This window comes from Brassica oleracea, chromosome C2 (genome assembly GCF_000695525.1).
Source record: "Brassica oleracea var. oleracea cultivar TO1000 chromosome C2, BOL, whole genome shotgun sequence".
NCBI classification, from domain to species: domain Eukaryota; kingdom Viridiplantae; phylum Streptophyta; class Magnoliopsida; order Brassicales; family Brassicaceae; genus Brassica; species Brassica oleracea.
Window position 1 is genome coordinate 7,668,892 of NC_027749.1, and position 18,219 is coordinate 7,687,110.

The window sequence follows — 18,219 nt, forward strand, 5'->3', positions numbered from 1 at the left end:
TTTTTTAGTTTTAATAATATTTTTATTTGTTTATTTGATCTAAAATTTTATAAATATCATTTATATTCATAATTTTGATGAAAATTACACTATATTAAATTTATATATTCTATTTGTGTGTTTTATACAATCATAAACATGAAAATGTATTAATGTTATACACAATTAAAGATTAACATGTTTTATAACATAGTAAACCATCTAAAAATTCTGCCCCGCATAATTTCCGATTAATCCCCGATTTTTTCTTTAGGCGCTAGGCCCAACCCGACCGTCCGACTAGCGCCTACCGCGTTCCAGAACAGGGAGTATTACCACCTCTGCTACGCACATGTCAATTCACTGTTTAAAAAATTATTTGATCATTGTCATAAGTGAATAAATATTATATGAACATTAGCACATAATATTAGAAGTACATGCATCAAACAAAGAAGTTGAAATGATACAATAATAATTTTGATATCATTATAAAATGGATACACGTTTGTAGAATTTTTCAAAAAAATAAATATATATATAGAATTATATACCAAAATACAAAACATACTTGAGATAGAATATTGGATGATTTGGTACAGAATAACAAATACCTATTAGTTTAGTGTAAATTTAGATACCATGAATCTAATAAATTTAATATTTAAAATTTTATAGTTTAAAATTGACATATTATGTTAATTTACCTAACATCTTTTTTTAAGTACACATTTAAACAAAATTAACCTAGTTTGTTGAATTTCTATGATAAAAATTTACAACTTTTGTTTGCCTTTTATAATTTTAAAAGAATTGTCTAGTAATAACTAAGTAGAGTAAATTCACCTTTGGATTCAGAAATGCAAGCTCTTAATAAGTTCAGCAATATCTTTAGCCTTGAACTCAACTACAGCAGTGAATACTGAAAAATAATTGATTCAACAAATAAAACATTAGATAACAAATTAAAGAAAATAGTAAAGAATAGAAAACAGAGAACACCTTTTTTGTGAGGCTAAAACCGTATGATTCTTTGATTCAACTGGAATATCATTGTGAGAGAGTGTAGTTATGGGTTTTCCACAAGAATAATATACTTATGCTCCATCTATCTCTCAAAACCTGACTCCGGGAACTGTAAATCAATAGATAGAGGAAGATTAAAAGTTAGATATATTATAATGATCTAAAATCGAATTTCTTTAAAATTAAAGTATACAATTGCTTCCCATAGTTCCACCGAACCAATCTAAAATCTTCTCGATAATAGATTGTTAAGTATTAATCCAGACACAAAATAGTAAAAGAGTATTTTGATGCAGAAACGTAATAGACGAATCCATGATGTTTGATCTACAATCTATCAGGTTTGGTGCATAAACGTAATAGACGTTACCACTGTTGCAATCTATCAGGTTTGGTCTGCAGTTATCTACGACGTTTGGAAGGAGCGTAATATACGAATCCGTGATGGTTCGGAAGTTCATATCTTTTGGACGTCTCATCCGTATTTTTTTGCTTTGCATTTTCTTTGTGAACTCATCTCCAAGCATGTCTCTCTTTGAAAAGAACTGTTGTATTGCTGGAGAAGATAGAATAAGAAACATAAAATAAATTATCTATGTAAAAGAGAAAAAAATCATGGTCAAGAATATTGAACGTGGAGGATTAATTTCGTTCAAAAAAATATGGGGATATATTAGGATATAACTACTAAGAAACATGGATGGAAAATAATTTTTTTAATGATTTTTTTTAAATATATTTTTTATTTGTCAAAATTTGATTTGTCTAGCGACTTATATAAGAGATTTTGGGAGTCAGTTGTTACAATGACCAGTTGGCCACTGTTAATGCAGATAGTAAAAAACAGTACATCATCCGATGCAAACACATCTCCAATAGGCAATAGCCAACCATAACTAAAATCGTAATGTTAAATATTTAATTTAATTTTTCAAATTTTAGAATGAATAGTTTAAATAGGAGACAATAATAAGTTAAATAGCATAGTTATATAATTAAACTAGAATTAAGCCAGCCATACGGACGGGTGAACAAACAAAAACAATAAAATAATATTTTAAATTTAATATATTTTTAAAAATTATTTTACTCGCAATGAAAAATAATACTGATCTTCGGTAGTTATGTTTATAATATAAACTCAATCTCACCCCTAAATACTAAACTCTAAACAGTAAACCCAAATGATACGGTACTTTAAGTAAGTGTATTTTTGAAAAGTGGTAGTCAACTTATGGTATTTCAAACAATTTATCTTGTTATTTTTTTTCTTTTTTATATTCAAACTGATTTTTGTTTAAATTGTTTGTTATTATGTATTGTTTTTTGTTATGCTTTTCATTATTTTTTTTTATTTTTCTAAACTTGAGGTTAGTGAGAAACAAATAAAAAAAATTAATGTGAATTCATTCTTTTTCTGTTCTATGTTTGATGGAAAAAAGAAAAACTATATCATAAGGCGGTACCATAAAATATAAAGTATTTTTTAAGGTTTACCTTTTTAGCTTGATTTTATGAAACATCTAAAATATCCTAAATGGTTGTCTTGTTGCCTCCTGGATTTTTTTTGTTTTTTATTAAAATTTATTTACTTTTACTATCTATGGTTGCTAAATTAGTACCGTGGATAGAATGATCGATGTCAAAATTTTAGTTAAATTAAGAATAGAGTACTAATTATAAAATATTTTTGGTTTATTAAATGTTCTGTTAATAGATTTGTCAAAAATAAAGATACACTATGATATAATTTATTAATTTTAATAAATTTATGACATGTTTCAAAATTTTGGATAGTCTTTGCGGAATTGGTTTTTTAGCCAGAGAGAGAAAGTAACTTTATTGTAATAGACATGTAAGCTGCATACATAAAAAGAAGAATAAGCAACCGTGTGGATGTGTCTAGGTTTGTGTTCAAATAGGGATTTATCAAAATGGTAATGTGAGCGTGAAAATAAGAAAACATTGGAATACAAAATGCTAAAAGTGTGTTGGATCTCTTATAAAGTTAGAGACACAGATGCATAGCTTTCGCACCAAGTCTGTGTTGCATAGCAATGGTCGAAAAATAAGTAGTAGAGATTTGATGATCAAGCACGTTTTCTTTTCTTGTTGAATATATTTCAGTTTACCATGGAAATACAAATTTTAACGAAATCTTCATTTTTTTACTGGATATATAAAATGTAACGAAGTAGAATTTAAAATTAATACCTGCGTTTTCGTTACGAAGATCTACATAAACAAACTCACATAGTGGTCTTAAACAATATCTATTTTTTAGTTTAAACTTAAATGCCAAAACAAAAGAAGAATCATTGTTCCTCTCCATAGCCCCGGCTTAAAAATGCTATGGGTCCTGGGACAATTTTTTTTTTTACCAAGATTTATATTCGGATAATGTTTAAAATATTTTTAAAATTTAATCAATAATATTTTGTATGTTTTGTTATGAAAATAAAACTATATACATATCAAATAATTTTGGACCCTTTACAATTTTATTTTTTATATTTATACTTTTTTATATAAAAATATATATTTATAAAAAAAATTAGGACTCTTAACTATTAATATACGAGGAGACACGGGTTTGGATCCGGAGAGGCCGCACTGCTTGTTCCCCTATTCAGCCGGCCCTGCCTCTCCAGACAGAAGAACTATTACACAAAATAAAATAATTATTTTGTGTATGTTTGCATCAAAAACACTTGAGGATCAAACTTGTTTTGTATTTTAAAAGGATTCTTATTAAATTGTATTTTTATTTTTAACTAGATCTCGATCCGCGCAACTGCGCGGATTTTTGTTTTCATTTATTTTTATAGAAATATTTTGTTTTCAATTCTAAATTGGTATATATTATAAACATATGTGTCTATCAATTTTTAAAACATAATAAGTTTACTGTATATTTTTTTCATTGAATAAATTGTTTCAAACTTTCACATGTATTTGTATCTTCTTCTATATATATATTTTCGGATTATTATCTTATATATTAAAACAGAAGACACAACCTTGATTCATGTGTGATTTTTTTAAAAAATGGACCTAATGGACCTATTTCTAGAAAGTCATGTTACATTTAATCTCTAATCATATCATTTAAATTTTGGATCTACCCGAAATTTTTATTGGGCTATCAATAATTGGATTTGAAGATTAGATGATCCATTGGATTTATAGATAGCATAAATTAAATAGATATAATTTAATATTGTAATACTATACCTCTATATGTTAAATATTTAAATATTTGTCGATGTTAACTTTTAAAATTATAAAGATTTTTTTTAAAATAACAAAAATCATATTATCTAACAATGATTAATTTTTACTACCTTAAATCAATGAAAACAAATTTTAAACTATATATTTTATTTTAAAAATTAAACAAAAACAAAAATTTTAATTATTTACTCGATAATATAAATCTATGAAGCAGAAAGTTTAATTTTTTAAAAACTTTCTAAATTTGTGAAATGTTACAATATCTTTGAATATGACAATAAAACAATATTTTACTAATCTATATATATATATAATTACGATTTTAATAATGAAATAATAATCCAAAAATATATATATATAGAAGAAGATACAAATACATGTGAAAGTTTACAACAATCTATTCAATAAAAAAATATACCATAAACTTATTATGTTTTAAAAATTGATAGACACATATATTATAATATATACCAATTTAGAATTGAAAACAAAATATTTATATACAAATAAATGAAAACAGAAATCTGCGCGGGTCGAAATCAAGTTTCATTATTAAAATCGTAACTATATATATAAAGATTAGTAAAATATTGGTTTATTGTAATATGCAAAGATATTGTAACATTTCACAAATGTAGAAAGTTTTTAAAAAATTAAACTTTTCGCTTCATAGATTTATATTATCGAGTAAATAATTAAACATTTAATTTTTATTTAATTTTTAAAATAAACTATATAGTTTAAATTTTGTTTTCATTGTTTTAAGGTAGTAAAGATTAATCATTTTTAGATAATATGATTTTTCTTATTTAAAAAAAATCTTTATACTTTTAAAGGTTAACATCGACAAATATTTAAATATTTAGCATATAGAGGTATAGTATTACAACATTAAATTATATCTATTTAATTTATACTATCTATAAATCCAATAGATCATCTATTGTTTAAATCCAATTATTGATAGTCCAATAAAAATTTCTGGTATGTCCAAAATTTAAATGATAAGATTAGATATTAAATGTAACATGACTTTCTAGGAATATGTTCATTAGGTCTATTTTTTAAAAAAAATTATAAATGAATCAATGTTGTAATGTTGTGACTTTTGTTTTAATATATGAGATGCAAATGCAAAATTCTAGGCTATATAAAATTAATGAATATGTGTAGTTATATATTATTGGGCTACTAAGCCCATAATAACCATCTTTTGCGCTTGAAGTAAAGCATCGAGGGAGCATGGGTAAGTTAATGGGTTTTTTTTTTTTTTTTTTATGGCAAACTATTTTATTAATGTTATCGACCTATCTATAATAGTTATTTTTTGTATGTGCCAAGGAAATACCTCTTGGATGTAGATAAATTAGCAAAAGATGCAAGAAAGTGTTAATGGATCTGTAATCTACACCGTACTTAAAGTTCCACTAGATTTTGATCCGCGCTTTTAAAGCACATATCATTTTCTGCTGATAATTTTAATTAAATATGCATGAATTTATAATTTTTTGTCAAAAAAAAAATGGTTTGAGTTTCAAGCAGTGTTTCCATATTCGTCCTAGATCTGTGGTCGAATTAAAAACCTCGATGATTCGTATATAGCATATGTTAACACATATAATTTGTGTATATTATAATTTTTCTAAATTTATATAAAGTTTAATATAAATATACATATATAAGAATCAAAATAGTATAATTTGGTTACTTAGATCTGTCTTCCATTAATTTAAAATGATTTTAAATGTATTAAATATGTATATAGTTTTTAATGATAAAAATATATTTGACAATATTTTTCTTCAAATATAATTTTGTTCTCACAAATTTTCCAAAATGTTATGGATGTGTTTTTTTAGACATCAAACGGCTGTTCTATTACTCAAACTTGAGGTGGTCTGGGTAACCAGATCCGAATAAAATAACCAATAAAATAAAGTTCTCTATGAAAAGACCTCGCGATCCTAGCTAAAGAGTCTGAAATCTGATTATACGTTCATGGAATATGTGTAATCTTGAAGTCTGAGAAGCATATATGCAGAGTCTCTATCCTCCCTATTTCTATTGCAAAGCTTGGCTAAACATGAAGCTTCTTAATCATGGCAATTAAATCCTTGCAGTTCGTTTTAAAATTCTGACATGTCGAATGTTGAAGCATGTTCTCCGTCGCCCATCGTAGTGCTTCCAGTTCTGAATGCAAGGGAGGCTCTTGTCGTATGTAGTTTTGTATCCCCATAAGTTGTACCTTCCCCAAGCTGTCCATCTATACCCATCCACACTCGATGAACCGTGATATGGATGTCCATGACCCATCTATCATACAAATATTATTCAAGCTTAAGACTTGAGGTTTCACCATACTACGTTCTTGATGTGTTTAGTTAAATGATTTTATACAAATTAATAGATTTTTTATTGAGATATTTTTTTCTTCATATTCTGATATTTCTGACATATTTATAATATCAATTATACATACTAAATTTTCATTTTCAAACATTTTAAACTTGATAATTTTTATTATATTTTAATAAAAATATATAGTGTTTAGTTTAGTGTTTTCAAAAACTTTAAATTGAATAACAATATTATATAAAAAGTTATAGCGAATACTTTTTAAAAAGTTGATGTAAATAATTTTTAGGATAGTAAATATAGTGGTAAGTTTTAAAAAGGAAATAATATAGGAGATAGAGAAGTTAATTAATTTAATTGGTTTTAAGTTTTAGAATATTTCTTAAATTAATTGGTTGATATTAATTAATTGAGATATGCATAAATTTAGGAATGATATTTTCTTGTAAATATCTCTAAAAACTAAGGACAAGTGAATTTTGCTTTAATAGTATAGTTTATAAGTGGTTTCTCTTTTTTGGTGAAAAATTTCCATTACAATGTATTTTTATTTGTACCTCTTGGATGTGGATAAATTAGCATAAGATGCTAGAAAGTGTTAATGTATCTATTAATCTAGGGAAATTACCACAAATACTTCATTCATATTACCACTTTTGATGTTTCCACTAATCATTTTTACCTTCACTTTTAATAAAAGGTAAAAGACACTTATACCCATAGGGTTAACTAATCTAGACTTAGGTTTAGAGTTGAGAGGTGGGGTAGGGTTTTTGGAATGTGAAATTTAGGACTCCAATAAATATATAAATAAATATTTAAAAAATAGTTTCAAACATAATTTTCAATTTTCATAATTTTTTCTCAAAACAATAAAAAAATAATTTCGAAAAAAAAAATTCAAAAAATATTTTTATTAAAAAGTTCGAATTTGAAAATGTATAATCCGAAAACATAAAAAAAAATTAAATTTTTTTATTTTTTAATTTATTTAAATAATGATTTATTACAGTAAAACCTCTATAAGTTAATAATGTTGGTACTTTAAAATTTTATTAATTTATGGAGGTATTAATTTACAAAAGTTTCCTTTTTAGATTTTTTTCTATTTTTTTTTTTAATATTTTTATTAATAAAATAAGAAAATATTTGATTTTACCGTTTATAAATTATTTAAATTATAGAAAATTGACTTTCATATTATTTTATTATCTTATTTGGTGTATATTGTTATGGTTCATAGAATTGTTATGTAGTTTTTGATATAATTTTACTAAATATTATTAAAATATATCAAAATATTAAGAAAAATAAAAGTATTTTCATTTGGATATAAAAACAACAATATAATGTTTAGTGTGTACTTATATAAAATATATATAGAGATATATTATTAATTTATGATTTTAATGAGACTATATATTTACATGGGAGTTTTAAAAATATATTTATTTTATTATTTTATCGATTTGTGTCATATTTTACACCGACCAAAGTTGGGACCGCCGAAATTTATTAATTTGTAGAGATTATTAATTTATCGAGTATTAATTTATATAGGTTTTACTGTATATATATATATATATAAAACAGGAGTATAAAAGTCTTTTGTCACTTAATGAAGAAAGTATTTTTGAAAATGTCCTTTTAGTGATAATAAAGATGAAAAGTGGTAACATGAAATTGGTAAACATAAAATATCTATTGTTGGTGAAAATTTTCCATTACAATTTTTTTTCTATTTGTAAATTAAATTATATCCAAAACGTGAGTGGCAAGATATAAATGGTTTGATTCGCTTCTAACCCTAGTTCTGATAAAGAATGCATTCTCTATATCATTGGAATCTAAGTTCTACACTTCTATTTTATTCGTTTCAAAATGATCTATATTTTAGAATTAAAAATTATTTTAAAGATACATTTTTATAATTTAATATATTTTTTATTAGATAATAATGATAAATTGTAAACTTTGAAAATAATTATGTTTATTAAATCAATGTCGGTTAAAAATTATGAAAAACAACTAATCATAAAAATAATATATTTGTTACTATTAAATTTAATATATTTTATTAATATGCATAAAAATCCAAGTAAAAAATGAGAGTAATACGTAAGGCAAGTTTTTGGTATAAACAATATCAACTAGGTGGTTTGCCCGTACATGCGGACATAATTTTTTTACAAATACTTATTAGTTTATAATTTATTAATTCAAAAAGATAATATATAAAATTTTATCAATATATATATTTATTATTGTAAATTTTAAAAACACTCACATATTTAAAATAGTTTATAAAATATCCTAATTCAAATGTTTTTACTCAATTAATTTTAATTATAATTAGTTTACATCTTAATTTTAAAAATATTATTTCCAAATAACAACACAATATATACAGTAATTATCTTATTTTTTAAAAATGTTTTTTTCTTTTGAAAATTTTATTATATTAATTTATAATAAATTATTTAATATAACTTATAAATCTAATATTATTAATATAAAATTCGTTTTCAATTAATTATATAATGAAGTATTTACAAAAAAATGTTTTTTTATTAATCTATAACTACACATGAAGGAAACAAATGATGTTTGTGAGAACATATTGAAAATAGAAACTGTAACAACATGTTTATCTTGATAATATAAGTTCATAAAATAAACCATTAAAATACGTATAACATTATTACATCAACGGAGCATTGATATATACACTAATTATATTTTTTTTATAATATGTTTCTGTTTTTTGGTTAATTTTTATTTTAATTGTAAATATTTAACACTTACTAACATTTAATTTAAAATAATAATATTATATAAATTAATGAATTAATGACTCAGCTAAAAATTACTAAAACATGATAAATAAGCAAAAATTCCCTAAAATCATGGAGAAGATGACAACTAAAGAAATACTTATTGGTTTATAATTTATTAATTCAAAATCCAGTATGATAATATATAAAATTTCATCAATATATATATATATATATATATATATATATATATATATTTCAATATTTAATTGTAATAATTTGTTATAATTGAAATTATTTAATATTTATACTTTAAATTTTAAAAACACTCACATATTCAAAATATTTTATAAAATATCCTGATCAAATGTTTTTGCTCAATTAATTTTAATTATAAATGTTTTACATCTTAATTTTGAAAATATTATTTCCAGATAACAACACAATATATAATAATTATCTTATTTTTTAAAAATGTTTTATTTTGAAAATTTTATTATATTAATTTTATAATAAATTATCTAATATAACTTAGAAATCTAATATTATTAATATAAAATTTGTTTTTAGTTAATTATATAATGAATTATTTACAAAAAAAAATTGTTTTTCATTAATCTATAACTACTCATCTTTGTTTTTTTCTAACTTATAAAAAAAGGAAAAAAATGATGTTTGTGAGAACATATTGAAAATAGAAACTATAACAACATGTTTATCTTGATAATATAAGTTCATAAAATAATCCATTAAAACACGTATAACATTATTACATCAACGGAGCATTGAGATATACACTATTATATAAATTAATGAATTAATGATTCAACTAAAAATTACTAAAACATGATAAATAAGAAAAATTTTCTAAAATCACGGAAAATATGATAACTAAGCAAAATCTATTCATAAATAATAGTATAGATGGTGCAATCCAGAAACCACCCAAATTTTGATGCGATTTTAGTGGAAACTGGAGATCAGACCCGACACAAATTCACCATGAGATCTAACAACTGATAAAGGTTGCTCCATTTTTTTTCTCTGAAGCTGCAGTAATCTGTCGATGGAGCAAAGCTTCTTTTGTTCTTTAAAATAAAATTCTGAAGCCGCATTAAACTTTGAGTTTTCTTTTGCTCACTTTTTTATAGCTGAAAATGCATCGTCTGGATGAGAGGGAAGCTGTATTGAATGAGAAATCATGTTTGGAATAGGCCGAAGGAGTTAAGAAAGTTGTTAATGACTACAAATCAATACATTTTGTAACGATTTACGAGAGAAAAAACTGAAACGAATCAACACAAAACATCTTGATCCATCAATTCCTCACAAGATTCGTCTAAAACCCTCTCGAAATTTCATTCTCGGGTGAATAAATCAGAGCTTGAACAACATGATAAATAAACCTTAGAAGTCGATGGTAAAACAGTGAATTTTTGTTCAAAAAACAAAAAGAAAGACGGGCACTTTTAATAGAATCAAGCTAAGAAATTGATGATTTAAGATTTCAACGAAAACAACGTTTCAGCCCAACAACTAAACTCGTATAAGCCCATTTATCCTTATTAGGAAGGAGGAAAAGCCTTTTTCTATATGTAAAGTAAAGATTTTAAAATGAAAAAGTAATATTTTGAAGGGCAAATCTCCAAAATAGCACATTTCTAAGTTTATATCACAAAAATAGCACTCAAAAACTAAAATGACCAAAATAACACTTTTTTAAGTTTATCCTTAGAAAATTTTAATTTTTTTATTTTTCAAAATTTGAAATCTTATCCCCAAAACCTCATTTCTCAACCCTAAACCCTAAACCCTAAACTCTAAACTCTAAACTCTAAACCCTAAACCCTAAACTCTAAACCCTAAACTCTAAATCCTAAACCCCACCATTTAACTCTAAACCCTAAGTTTGTGACTTTTGATAAAACATTAAGTGTTATTTTTGTGACTTTTGACCTTGAATGCTAGTTTGGGAATAAAAACTTGATTTAGTGTTATTTTTGTCTTTTTCTCTATTTTGTACCCAAAAAATAATATTTATTGACAATTATGTGGTATTGCGGTAAGAGAGTATACAAAATAATGTACGCACACGAGTCACGGACTCAAACTGGAAACAAATGAAAATATGTTATTAGTAACCTTATATGAAAAATAAATGAATTATTTACTTATTTTCATTGGCCATAAATAATGCTTTACCGTAGCTATAGCCCATAAATGATAAATCTAACTCGGTTTATAAAAAATATATTTGGCATATATAGCACTAATGGTAACTAAAATGTGCAGGGACGTCTCAAATCATACGAAGATCTTGTTCAAAATAGAAACAAGATCATTTGATTATTTGAAATAGTTATACATTAAAAAACTATTTTTACTATAAAATTATTGTAAGAATATTTATATAGTCGTAATTTTTTTTTCTATATTTTTATTACACATAAGATTGATATAAATAAAAAGTGAGTACATCAATCTAATTTAGTAAAAAAAAAATTGTTCAACTACTAATTTTTATTTAAATAATGCTATTTTAAGCTTTGAATCTTCAAACAAATATAATATTTGATCTTCTTAAAATATCATTTTGAATTGCAGTCATTACTAACTCATTTGCTAATAATTTTTTTTCTTTGCTTTGTAATAAAGATATGAGTAATAGTTCTTACAGACAACTGATGAATTCTTTTAGGTTTCTCTTAATATATTTAACAAAACTAACTAATAACAGTTTCCTAAACAAAATAAAATTAGTATTTTAACTTTCCAAATTATTATTGAAATCTAAAATATTAATCACTATCTATTTTCAAAGAGATATAATTGACATTATTAGTAACAAATTCCTATTTAATTTCTTTTTCATTTGACTATACAAAAACTCAAAGATATTTGATAATATGAAATTTATTAGTTAGTAAAGACGAAATAAATCTAGATATAGTTATTTTATTTTTTTGTTATGAATTTATGATTTTAAATCTAAATTTATTATAAAAATATTATTACACCCTACAAAATAATATTGAATCATGTTCGACCGCTCCTCTCACCCGTGTAAACGGTCCTAAAAATGTGGAATAGACAATAGTGATCCAATATTTTTTAAATAAAAATAAAATTTTTTATGGAGCAAATTAGACAATTTTCAATGGTTCATTCTATTTCTTTTTTAAAAAGAAATTTTTTAACGGAGTTGGATTCTACACCAATAATATTCTATTTTAGAATTAAAAAGAAAATGATGAATAAAAAATCAGTTATTCTATTCCTAAAATAAATTAATTTTTCATTTTATTATGAAATAAAAAATAGAATACTATTGAAATATATTTATTTGAAAAATAGAGTATCATCGTCGGAGATGATCTTATTCAAATGAGTACATACGATACCACTGGCGAAAAGGCAGATATGATTAAATATCTAAATAAAAGTACGTATCAACATTATAGAGCTGATTGGTTTGTTTAGTATATGACGCTATAAAAAAAAATCGTACGCATTAGATAGAATATAAGGATGATGAAAGCCTTATCTTTCTAGTCGATCACGAAAGCTAAAGCTAGTGACTGCTTAATTGGACAACACTTTCTATCTATGTGATAACTTTAAATGTGAAATAACTTATTTAGAGAAAATGAGAAATGAATATATTTTAATGTCTAGATGGGCAAGGAAATTATTGAAACTAATTTGGTAAAGTGACGATTGCGTGATTTGTCTAAATTCCAAAGTAAGGAGTAATCCAATGTCGACTTAACGATATGTAATCTTTCTTTAAGGTGATAATTATTCTTTTGTATGATTCTAAAAACTTCGAATCACTGAATGTGATATAACTGTTTACCAAGTATCATATGAATGTGATATAAATGTGATATAATTATTTTGATAGGAAAGTCAAACACTTTATTTTCTCGAGTTTTCAAATGTCGGTATTACATGAACGCTTCATCCTGGAACCGATTCGTTCATATTCTCCGTCATATGGCTGGCAGAGTACCGTACTGTTAGATCTCTGGTAAGCAAAGAACTAATCAAAAGGATGAGATCAGGTTCTTCTATATCTGTATAGAACGATCGATGGCTCCCAACCACTCTCACGAGACCAACTAATAAAAACCAACACAATTTCTATTCATACCTCACAGTGGATTCCCTCATTGACTCTACTTCGCAAGCTTGGAACTCGCAGGCAATTCGGATTTTGGTGGACCCACTGGATGTGAAACTTATAGAAAGTATACCACTACTGAGTAGGACTCAGATTGTAGATAAGGATGGATGACATTTCACAAAAAATGGGAAATATACGGTTAAATCAGGATATCAGGTAGAACGGGTTTACGCAGACAGAGAAAGACCACCACTACTGTTTGGATCCACAGTTGATGTATTGAAGACATTCTGTTGGAAAATACGGTGCCCACCAAAATTAAAACATTTCCTATGGAAATTGGTGACAAGGTGTATAGCAGTCAAGAAGAATCTGCGAGCGCGAGAGATACAAGGGGATATATGATGTGTAAGATGCGGAGCCTACGGGGAATCGATAAACCATGTGTTTTTTGAATGTCCTCCAGCACTTCAGATTTAAGCTCTCTCAAAGATACCATCAAATTCATCTATTTTTCCAACAAGTTCTCTCTTCACAAACATGTATCATCTCTTTTGGAAAGTTTTTCTGCAGATGAATGATCATCAGTTTGCATGGATACTATCGTACATTTGGAAAGGTAGGAATAATAATTTTTCAGTAATCTGGACATTGATCATAGGGAAACGCTTAAATTGACAGAAACAGAATCAACACTCTGGGCTGATACACATATATTTAACGAACATAGGACAATACCACACGTACAAGTTACGACCCTACCGTCAATTCCAGGAAGATGGTGTTTTAGAGATGGTTCCTAGAAAGAGGGTGATATTTTCTTCGGACAAGGTTGGCTCATCACTCTAGAAGGATTTGATGGACTGATGGGGGCGAAGAACGTTCGGGCTAGTCTCTCTCCTCTTCATGCGGAGATGGAAGCGCTACTCTGGGCAGTGGAATGTATGAGGAACTTATGTCAATTTCAGGTTACGTTTACAACGAATTGTTGTCAATTGGCGAAGATGGTTTCAGAACCAGAAGAATGACCAGCTTTTGCAAGTTATTTGGAAGATATCAAGATCCTGAAACAAAGTTCCCTCCGATCAGAGATCATCTATGTACCAAGGACACAAAATTCAAAGACAGATAGGCTAGCACGCAGTGTCAGGAAGCAACCGTCTTTTGTCGTTCACATGGATGCAGATCTCTCAGTTTGGTTCACAGAGTCAATATGAGTCTGTGATGACAAAAAAAGATTGAATGTTATATTAAATAACCGCTTACATTTGTGTACCTTTCTCTCTTTAATATAATACTAGATAGGTAACATCGATTGTAAAATGCCGAAAGAGGACTAGGTTTTAAGCTGTCGATTTGTTTACTATTAACTCTCCATAAGTGATTTCATTTTCTACCTCTATAAAATTGTGCTTTTGTTCTCTTTCTGTTTCATTGATATGAATTTTGGTTTTTCTTAACTTCTTCTATGAATTTAGTGAATTACATAGGTGTTAATTTAAAAATATGGACATCTGTAAAAATTAGTTCAACTCCAGATACATATCTAAGAATCAAAATTTTGAAGAAAATCACCGGCAAATTCTATTCACAGGTTCGTGTTCAAATCTAATATATCAAGCTGTTATAGAATATAAGTGCAGGCTCAAAATATAAATGTATGTATTTCTTATTTTATTAACCTATGATTTTTGAAGTTTAGTTACTTAAGAGTATACAGATAAACATATATATATATATATATAATAATAATAATTTACCATTCTAACGTATGTAAACTATGTATAAACTAAGAACTGTTTGATTTATTAATCGATAAACCAGAAAAGTTATAATAAATAGTTCAAATCTCTCATTTTTACAATTATAATATCTAGACACGGTATTAGAGAGAAACAAATATTAGACAAACGATAAAACTCTCATTCTTTGAACAAACTCAAAAGGTGATAACTGCAATCTTGTCATAATATTTCATTAAAAAATTTTTAGGAATAAAAATCAAGACTAAATTATTTAATATTAAATAATATAATATAGTGTTTCGAATATTAAAAATTATTTAAAAAATAATTTGTATACATAAAAGTATATACATCAGAGTAAACACACAAATCAAAACCAATACTTTTTGTTAATTCACAATCATGTTTTTGGTAAATAAATCAAAACAATAATTTTATTTACTTTACAAGATATATAATTAAACTTTAGTGATATTGACATATATATATATATATAATATAATATTTTAATATAAATATTTATTATTGACCCTTCCTACTCATGTGACTTTATTAACATTTGTATATTTTCTGTGACAAAAATTTAAACTGTTACTCATATAACTTTTATTGCGACATTTTTCAATAAAATTTTAAAATTAGAATATTAGGATCTCAATCATTTTTCATTGCAAATTTTGAAATTAACATATGTATATATTTTTAGATAGTATATAATTTAATTTAAATGATATTAATATATTTATATATATATATATATAATATGAATATCTATTAATGAGATTTCATATTCATACGATTTATGATCATTTGTATCTTGTTTGAACAAAAAAAATTAAACAATTGATCACAAAATTTTCAATGTGAGACTTTTACCATTTTTAGTAATTTATAGTCGTTTTAAAAAAAATCAAAATATAACATATAACAAAAAAATCTATTTTTCTATTATATGATTAATGTGATTGTTTAGTTTCTTTTAATAGTATAAAATTAAACAAAAAAGAGAGAGGATACAAAAATTATTATGAAATATGTATTATTCATAAGCATAAATTGTCATATATATGTTAATCATATTAGTTAATTCTATATATTTTATTTAATGAAAGAATGAATATTTTTTTGTACAGTACTAATCAATTTGATATATTTAATAAAATGTATAATATATATTTATATGAACCAACTTATTTTTCAATGGATTCTAAGAATCAACTTAGTAATGACACGTGGTTACGAAAATATGTTGTAATGTTCCAAGATTAATATAGAGGGGATATTTACCCAACTCGTTAATCTCAGATAATAGTTTGCAAAGTAGTAGCGTGTATACTGCGCACTTAGGAGGGGTTAGGATACACATTAAGAAGATCGTTTGTTGTGTGTGTGTGTGTGGGGGGGGGGGGGGGGGGGGTCATTTCCCTCTTTAATCATCAAATATCAGCAGCAATGGAAAAAATTTAGCAGCAATGGAATATAAGAGAATTAGATTAAAAGTACAATTATTTTGTTTTCATCGCACACATTTCATTTCTAAAATAATATAAGCATGGTGGATTGCAGCTTAAATTGTACGTTGGATCATATAATAGGTTCTTTTAATAGTATAAAATTAAACAAACAAGAGAGAGAGACTAATCATTAGTAATTTAGTTTCTTTTAATATTATATATGGATATTTGCACTGCAGCTTAAATTGTACGTTGTGGAAACGTTTGTGCTTTTAGTATATGATATTAGATTGCTTGTCGTAAATAATAAGATCATTGCGTGAAATATGATAAAAAGCTTCTACTGATATAACAAATATGATAATGCATTTCTAACGACAAATATCAATATAATTATCCAATGCGATGTTTATCCAAGATAACTAGTTTGATATGTGTGGCCGTGTGGGTTGAGTTATTCAAGATGGATTAGTGGAGTTTCAAAAAAAGATAATATTAGGCATTAAAAAAAAATATATCAAGCATTTGGACTAGATTAAGAGTCATAATTAGCGGTAGCAAAATTTCAGGATGTCGCTATAGAGGAATATATAATCTTCTCTCTTAAAGTATATAGCCAAAAGACAAACGAATATTTTTGTATTTTAATTTTCCTAAAGCACTAGCATTATTATACTGTTGATGTATAATATTATTCCCATAGGTGGATCATAACTCATGGCGTACGTTATAATGTTAAGTGAGAATGATCTCCAGAATATCCAGAGTCCTCGACATTATTAAAAGTCTCCATGCCTATACCTTTTTCACATACGTAAAAATTATAAAGAAAGTGCACCTCAATATCTCAGGTAAGAGGATCTCACCGCTGAGGAGGGGACTAATCATTAACCTGTTATGGCTCCCGGCCCATGAGACCATGATAACCCTAAAGCTTTATTACAAAATATGTCTTGAATTTTATATTTATACATATTGTCGTCCATTTGTTAAAACGTGTGTACAAACTTGATTGAATAATTTATATGAACATATGTGTATGTTGAATATATGTAATCCATGCGCACGAGTACATGGTGACGAGTAATTCGTGTGTTGGAATGGTTATGTGAATCCATACTTGAATGCTCTTTATTGACTCAAACCAGTTAGACAAACCAAAATATGTGTTGTGGAAGCAAGTTGCAGAGAAGAACACAATCACTACTCTACTCCCAAAAAGGGATATGCTGTGATGAGTTAATGGTCTGGTTTACATAAGTTCCATAGCTAATCCCTATTGCATGTAGATATGCATGCATGACAAATGCTTGCATTTAGAGTGAAGACACATGCAAGGCAATCAAATTACAAATTGAAACAAAGTACAGATCATAGGATTCGGAAGTCATTTTATGATCTAAGCAAAAAAAAAAAAAAAACAATAGTATGGGACAAAAAGGGCCTTATTATTATTACTAGGGGTATAGCCCCCGCGCAAGCGCGGAGCCGGATAAGTTATTGATCGTTGTGTAGTTTTGTGTACG